The sequence below is a fragment of the Pinus tabuliformis genome, chromosome 9, assembly GCF_031772625.1.
Source record: "Pinus tabuliformis cultivar Carrire ecotype Pingquan chromosome 9, CPIR1, whole genome shotgun sequence".
NCBI lineage: Eukaryota > Viridiplantae > Streptophyta > Pinopsida > Pinales > Pinaceae > Pinus > Pinus tabuliformis.
In genome coordinates this window covers 686,608,837-686,618,119 of record NC_142307.1, presented here as the reverse complement: position 1 = coordinate 686,618,119, position 9,283 = coordinate 686,608,837, and positions in this window count along the sequence as shown.

Here is a 9,283-nt window from a genome sequence, read left to right as displayed (position 1 = left end):
CCTTCTAGAACCACATTTGGAATGGTTATGGTGTGCCTTGCACATTCCTGTACCTTCTCCTTACCAGGTGATTCCATTACATGTTTGTCCTTATTTGGATGAATATTTGTATGCAACTTCCACCACTTTTCAATCCAATGGCCACTTATGCTGCAACGAGTGGAAAACGTTTTGTGATTTTTTCTTGGCACAAATGTCTCTAAACTTGGATGAGAATTTCCCTTCGTGGTCTCAGTTCCAATTGACATATTCATATTCCTGACTAATTCTTTCCTTTTGTGGCACTTAACTACAAAATGGTTAGGTGCATGAAAAAAAGTGCAAGGAAAAACATTCCACAATGTTATTCAAATCATCATGTTGTTTGTAATCATCAAAAGCCTTTGACTAATGAAGACACGTGTACCTATTATGGTTGTCCTTTGGCTTATGAGCCTAGCGAAGAGAACTTTAATGGTGATAAGAACTTGTCTTAGTCTCTTCTTCAACTTGCTCATCTCTCTTGGGAGAAGTCTTGCATTTCATATCCTCCTTTTGCTTTAGAAACCAAGATGATTCCAATTCTGAATGCATATCCCAACAATTTACCTCCTCGTGTCCTCTCTTATGACAAAAAGAACAACATACCCAAAAGCTATCGTTGGAAGACCATTCTTCCTTTTCAACATAGCCCAAACCTTCATATTGAGGTCTCTCCTTTGCCTCAATTGGATGGATAATGCCCTGATTGTTCACTCCAAGGCCTCCTCCCTTGTAATCCATCTTGGACAAGAGCATTGCTCCTATGGTTTTTCTATGGTTCTCAGAGGCTGAAAAAGAGCTTAAATAAACATTTCCATGTAAAGAAACTACGTGTAAATTCTTACCATTTTCCTCATCTTTCGATTGAGGGACAAAGATGCTCTTAAACTTGTTCCTAATCTTTAGGTGTCTTCTTGGACGCTTGGTCTTTCTTCTTTTAGCTCCTTGAACTTTGGTGCTGATAGAACCTCATCCTCATCATCATGCAGATAAAAGATGAAGACTTGGCCATCTTCCTTCTCAAAGGGGCTTTCTGCACTAGCCTCTTGTGGGTACTCATCCAACAATTCCTCCTTCTTCTCTACCCTAGATGAAGCAGCAGAGGATGCTTCAAGGAAACCTCCTTGTGTTCTGAGTACATAAGAGTCATCCTCCATTTCACAAGAGACATAGGTTGCATTCTTGCCATGTCCACAAGCTTGCTTAGTATTGGAGGGACTCTATGTTTCTTTGGTAGAACAACATTCATCATTTTGTTCCTCCACAACATTGTGCAACATGAGGTGTGTCTTTTGCTTCTCTTCCTCAGAAGCTTCAAGTAGTCTTTTTATCAACATGTTCTCTTGTTGGAAAAAAAAATAATATCCTCCGAATCTTGGATACTATTATGATTTTAACTCATGCCCATTCTTATTGAAGCTCCATCTGTAGTTTGAGGTAGAACTGGTGGTGGAGATTGTGGCAATCTTGCTCTCCTACCCAAACCTTCTCCTCTTTTGAGCTTCAAACTTGTAAGCTCCACATTCACTTGCAAATAGTGAACTCCTCCTTGCACAAAGAAAACTAAGAGCTTTGATACCAAACTTGATCTGAATGGGAAAGTTAGTGTTTGCTATGCTAAATTCCAATTCATAATAGTAAACAAAGTGCTTGAGGATTATGAGCTAAAATTACAAGTTTTACGTGAATTTTTATGTTTTTATATGTAATTCATCAGCTTTAAACATGAATTAAAAAAAACATTGAACAGTAGCATAGCAGTGATACACACATCAATTGATAAAGGAGGTCACCCCTCCTGGGCTACGTCTCCTTGGTCCAACTTCCAATGGCTTGACCCAATCTCATTATGCTCAGAATACTTCAGTGATAAAGAGTACATAAAGTGCGTTGACCAAAAGAGTGGCTACTTTCCCCTTCAAGGAAACATTATTTTATAAAGAACTCTCATTCTAAAAATATGACAACCTACAGTCAATCATGAAACAATCAACAAGAAAAGGGTTCTCAGATCAAGACCCCATACTCCATCTGACAATGAACATAACAAGTACAACAATTCACTTGAAGTACTAAAAGAGAAATTTCATCAAAGGCATAATGAGTAAAGAGAAACATGAGCTGCACCATATATGTCTCAGTTACTGCATAAAATATATAAAGGATAGAAAACCCCTACAAGGTCCTCTCTATTCTCAAAAGCCTTTTGTTTTGGGAAGTTTTAGTGTCTAGGATAAACGCATAAACCCCTAGACTAGTAGCTAAGTCTAGAACAACAGTTTAAAGAGTTCTCTACTTTTCCTATGATCAATAGATTAAATAAGAGGCAAAGAAGCCTACCTGTAGCCTTCGCTTGCTCCTTATCTCCCTTGACCAATTCTGTCACTCCTCTCCATACTTAATCCGCTTGAAGAGTACCTGCACACAGACAGAAGACAACAACCAATCAAAGCATATGATAATGATCTATTGATTAAACATAGCATGGAATCAAGTACATGATACACATATGAAAGCATAAATGAATAACACAAGCATATGGAAAAAGCTTTGAACACTTTATTAGTAAAAGGAAGAGTTACAACCCATTGCTCGATTTAGCATCACTCCTCCAGTTCAATCCCATCCTCTCCTCATAACAAGCAAGACATTTTGACATCATTACAATACTTGAAATCAACTCAAATCTCATACTAACATCATCTCCCTATAATTCAATAATTTCCAGCCCTTGATCACTTAGATGAGTGGTGTTTTTATAGGTGAATGAAGGAAGTTATGCCATAAATGGTGATAATGAATGCCCTCCCAAACTTAGAACTTAGTTCTATGGAGGAAGGGATAAGGGATTGATGTTCCTTAACTCCCTTCCTCATCCAAATACAAGCTCAAAGGAGTAGATAGGTTTGAGAAACTTCTAGAGGCATCTAATGGATAAGGAATATTTCAAACCCTCATGGAAATTCACTCAAATTCACCCAGCGCAGGCCAAAGAGGGACCAAGTGCACTGCATAGCATCCTATCAGCGTATGGTTTGAATTGCAGTGCACCCTAATGAAGGCCTACCTATGCTGATCTTCTTAAAGGTAGTTTCTAGATGATTTTGGTCATGAAACTTCTTGGGAAGCTAGGCATTCTGATGGTTGACTTCTCTAGGGAATGTAACAACTGAATTAGGGGTTGATGAACTCTAATAGTAATGATCTGTAAGTTGGGATTGATGTGCCTAAATGGATCTGTAACAGTTTCCCCCTAAAGCATGAAGTCGTAAAATATGTATGTCGAGTGAAATGCTTTATCATGTGGAGAGGAAGTTTCTAAGTGGAAGGTGACCTGCATCAATTACAATACATATATCATGATAATTTGATTTTTCTAACCAACTTGCTGAGGGAAGGCATACCCATGCTCAGCTTATAAACTTTCATTACATGTACAAATATAGTCGTCTACAGATATAAACCCATGAATGGATGACCATGAATGTAAGGCCATTGTACATTTAATTTAGTACTCCTGAAAATATCGCAGCCCGGATGGATGAAACTAGATCTGGGGTCTTCAATCTCGTTCAATCTTTCACTCAAGTACAAGTCTAACCATGTGAATAGATGTTCTAAAGTCGAACATGGGAAGACATCGTCTGATTACTAGCCAATGATGTAAGCTGTTAACAGACGTGAGAGGAATCACCGATAATGATAATGACCCTCAAGGTACTACAATACATTTCACATGGTGTGAATAAATGACTTGATGTCGAACACCATACAAAGTCTTTCGGTTGAAGGCTAGTGATCTCAACGTATCGCCAGATGTGAGAAACTTTCCATTTATGTATGCAAGCCTCAAGGTACTGAAGGGGTGTTTCTAAGTCAACTTCTTGGATAATGTGCTGATGTTGACAAGAAGTGATTCATCGCAGGAGGGCCTTGACGTATCCCACATCAACGACACGAAATGAGGTAAATGATTTTGGAGATGAAAAATCTACTGATGACACAAGGTTCAGGAATGGCGGTCATGAAAATGAAGGTTTACGGTATTGCAAAGGATGAAGTTTGAACTGAATGAATTCTCTTGAACATGTCGGCGACAATAAGATGAATTGGTAGCGTTGACCCAAAAAAAAGTAATGGATGGTATGATAGACCAATGGTGTGATAACCATCAAGCTAAATGACCCAACCCACATAGTCATGATGATGAGGTGAAAGTGTCATGTTCAAGAGAGACTTGCTACCATAAATTGTTTTCCCCTTTTTCCAATTTTCCCCAGTCATTGTAGACCAATACCTCTTTATTATTGTCAATCTTGAGCAGGATAACATATGCTTGTTGTATAATTTCACCCTTCGGGTGAATCCATCGATATTTGATGCTTTAACAAGTCTAGTGAAGGTGAAACTCGATCTTATCTAGATGGACAAGTTTGTCGCTATTTGATGTTTTTAACGAGTTTAATGACAAAGATAACTAGGTTCTTTTCATGTTTGGAGAGTTTGAAAAGGGACAAAAGGAAAAATCCACAAGTCCTTTTTCGTAAAATAATCTCTCAAGTCCGAAAAAGCATAAAATAATACAAGAGAGATATCAATTCCAATCCGTTAATGAGATGGAAAGGACAAGCACTCGACAATATTTTCATATTTAGAGAGTTTGAAAAGAGCTTAAAGAGGACTCCATTTTGAGGAATGAGTGGTGCCTAGGATAGCAATTGGTTCCAGTGATGTTGGAACTTCTCAAAACATGTTGATTTATGTGAAGAGGTTGGCTAATAAGACCACTCATTGCAACTGTCCCTCAAAAACGGTAAAAAAACCAAGTGAAAGTGTATGATCGGCCAAAGGGATAGTGGTGATGGGATGAAAAAAACCAAGACTTATCTGATGAAAGAGGCTGATAAAATGGCAATCATAAGGGTTAAAAAATGGAAATGGGCTCATTTTTAGACAAGCTTGAACCATAGGGAACTATGCTTGGATTCAGTTTCATGTTTACACAAGCTTGAAATGAAAAAACTATGCTTGGATTCAATTTCGTTTTTATAGAAGCTTGAAATGAAAAACTATGCTTGGAATTGGTTTACGTGCCCCTAGCATGATGAAAGGGAGAGTCTCTTGTAACCAGATGGAAGTCTCTGCGGTGAAGCAGGATGGTTATCCAACACTTTTTGGCTTTGTCCAGATAGGCAAAAGGTGAATGGGGTGATTCCCTTCACATAACCTACAAGGAAACTTAACTTTACCACTAGGTGCATGCCCCCCAACCTTCATTACATTTACCTAAGTAGAGTACTTGCGGCTATGAGGTAGATGGAATGAAGGTTCACTTACGAGATCAAGTCAAAGACTCAACTAGGATTTTACAAGATCTAATCAAAGACTCGACTTGGAACTTGGGACCTTGTTTCATTTCTTAATGAGCTTGACATAAGACAAGGAAATCTGCTCAGATTCCTTATTTCGTTTTCTAACGAGCTTGACACAAGACAAGGAACTATGCTCATATTCCTTGTTTCATTTTTTAACGAGCTTGACACAAGATAAGGAACTCTACTCATATCCTTGGTTTAATTTTTTAACGAGGTTGACACAAGACAAGGAACCATCCTCATATCCTTGGTTTCATTTTTTAACGAGGTTGACAGAAGACCAGGAACCATCCTCATAGGGCTTGTTTCATTTTTTAATGAGGTTGACACAGTAAAAGAACTATCCTCATATTCCTTGGTTTCTTTTTTTAACGAGGTTGACACAAGACAAGGAACTGTCCTCATACCCTTAGTTTCATTTTTTAACGAGGTTGACACAAGACCAGAAACTATCCTCGTTCCCTTGGTTTCATTTTTTAACGAGGTTGACACAATACAAGGAACTATCCTCGGGAGTTGTTTCATTATTTAATGAGGTTGACATAGTAAAAGAACTATCCTCATGGACCTGTTTCATTTTTTTAATGAGGTTGACACAAGACAAGGAACTATCCTCATACTCCTTGGTTTCATTTTTTAACGAGGTTGACACAAGACCAGGAACTGTCCTTGTATACCCTTGAATCACAACTCATAAGAGGAAGGAGAGATCTGGTTCCAATGCCCCCAGTACATGATGTACAACATCACTGAATTGATCATCACTTGATGTAGGTGTGGAACAATTTTCCACATAATTAACCTATAGTGGGGATGATACCATTGGTACAAATGGACCAATTAGGGAAGATGGTTGACTAGGAGCTATATTTGGACCAGCAAATGAAAGCTGGTCAACGGTGACAATTCTGCCTTCATGCGGGAAACAAATCACTCGAAAGAGTGTTGAAACAATAGCTCCCATGTCATAAACATAGTCAGGCCCAAGAAGTAAATTGTAATCTAAAGGGCCAGGGACTACCATCACATTCAGATAAATGATTTTTCCTTCCAAAGTAGTAGGTAACTAAGGGAGGATCCTTAATGATTGACTGGTTCCTCTCTTAAAAGCCAACATATTCTAGGTAACTGGCACAAGTGGCGGCAAACTGAGTGCTTTCCAAGCAGTTGAGGAAAGGATGCTCACTGACGCACCTTCATCTATAATAGTGCCAGATACAATCGGATTACAAACTTGTACTATGATCTGGAAAGGAACATAGGAAGGGAGATAGAATCTTGCCAGTCGATTCCAATCAAAGGAAGTGATTAGACTACTTGGAGGGGGTACGATAGAAACGGGAGAATTAACCCCTTGAGTTACGAGAACTGGAGGATTTTCCTCCTGTTTTGATGGAATAGGAGGACTGCACCCAAGCTCATTAGAATTTGAAGAAACAAAAAGAACTTGAGTGGTATCATATTCACTCTCTTCGGGAAAGGTATGATTTACCGAAGGTGAAATCGAGTCAACTGTTATCTCGGCCTGTTGATTTGGGTCAAGTATAGACTCATAGGATTCACTTTCAGAGAGAGTGGGTTTGATCGACGGTTGATTTTGGTCAGTCAATTCATCAACTAGTGAAGTATTTAGGGAAAGTTTCCTGTAACCAGATGGAAGTCACTGTGGTGAAGTAGGACGGTTATCCAACACTTTTTTGGCTTCATCCAGATAGGGACAAAGGTGAATGGGGTGATTCCCTTCACATAACCTACATGGAAACTTAACTTTACCCTTCTTTCCATGAACTTTACTACCACTAGTTGATGGTGTGTCACCAACATGATCTCCAGAAGTTGATGACACAGGATGATGTGAACGGGAAGACCATTCTTCTAAGATCTGAGGAATATCAGGACAATTTCAAAGAAGATGGTCTCCCGCACAAAGTTTGCATGGATATCGTACTTTGTGAGACTTGATGGATGGTTTCTCGTTAGATGTTACATTCAAAGCAATGGTTGCTTGGTTGCCTCTCTGATGAATTCGCTTCTTCTTCTCCTTCTTCCCTTTCTTCTTCTTCTTAGCCACCTGGTTACTAGTACCAATACTTTCACCAGGCGAAGAGGAAGAAGGGGAGGAAGAAACAATCGACGAAGAAGGCAAAGGGTCAACTTTAGGATCAACTAGAGGTTGATTTTTTCCAGTTGGAGGTGTACTCGATTGCAGAGAAATCGCGACATTTTGAACCAAGGAGGTTGAAAACAACCATACTGGCAAGCCAATGGTAAATCCCAGAAGGGACAATGTAGCCATATAAGGAGCACCAATATTTCTGAAAGGAGGAAAAGGAATAGGATTCCCATCAAAAGGAATTCCTTGATCGGTGGACTCCGGATTTGTCGCCATATGTTTCAACCTAAGATCAACTAAGGAGCGAGAAAGGAGGATGTTATCGTGGTCAATTAATTTTATTTAAATCAAAGTAACATAACAAAACAAAAGAGGGATAATCTAGGCAGAAAGGTTTACCAAGCAACTGTGAACTACAGAATACCTCCTGGTGAACCAAGAAGTATGGGCAGACAATCTCCCCAAATGCTGTGTTCGGTGTATCACAATGTACAAGGTGGCCGACTTGGTTGCCTAAGGATGGATAACAACCTAGTGTTGTCCTCCCAATATATACCCGAATGTACTTGGAGGCCCAGTCCGTATAAGCGTTGTCTAATGCAAAACCGTACAGTGAGAGCATTCCCATATACTTTACGTACTGTAACACTACCCTATATACCCGAGGGTACGTGGACGAGCTACGATATACTCACTTACGTGGAATGAGGTATCATAGTCGGGATGTATTGCAGACAAGTTAGTGACAACTGCTTTGTTTTATGACGCCGGAAAACATCTCTAACCTAGACCTCTAAATGTTTTTTGTTAGGTGACAATGCTCCATTAGGTAAATTGATGTTCATTTTAAGTTGATCTTGCTTATGAATTTGCCTTTCAAGTTCACGACGTAATGTATGTTTTCAATTCCTAAAATGCAACTATCATGATAATAATTCTTTCCATTCAATTTAACGATGAAAATCCTACCTACTTAGGGATAGAGCAATCAGATTTCTTTTGATCAAAGAGAAAAGAGCACAACTAATGCGATTTCCCTAGCTATTCCTTTCAAGCATTCACAAACTACAATATGAACGATGCAAATTTTTATTTTCAAATCCCTTAATGTTATGATGAACAAAAATGAAAAATAATGCACAAGCGATCAAAAATCTCTTTTCATAAAAATGACGATTTTGTTACAATTTCTTTTCAAGCAAAGGAAGAATTTACAACACTTTCAATTTCAAAGAAATGAGGAATTACGACACTTTCAATGAAAAGAAAAACCATATGCACATATAAATCAATCTATATTTTATGAATGAAGACTTTATGACAATTCAATTTTTGAAGGAAAATACAACTTTACGACACTTTTTTTCAAACAAAGATTAATCATATGCACACATCAGTCAATCAATCTTTTATGAATGAAGAATTTACGACAATTCAATTTTCAAAGGAAAAGACGACTTTGTGACTCTTTCGACAAAGATCAATCGACCAAAAACTAACTTTGACTATAGACTAATAATGACAAAGGAAACATTAAAGAAACATTAATCAATCAAATCAAAGTAGGGTTGGCTAAGGAGATGAAAACCTATTTTCTAAGACATGACGTCATTGACATTCATCAAGAAAGGAATCAGAAGAATTTTGGAAAAAACTCAATCCAATGGTAGAAATTTGACCTAAGGTTGATCAGCGCAGGTCAAAGAGGGGCTAACTACACTGCAGAGCACTGTCTCTCACTAAAGCCTGCGCTGATTCCAATGATTTCAAGATT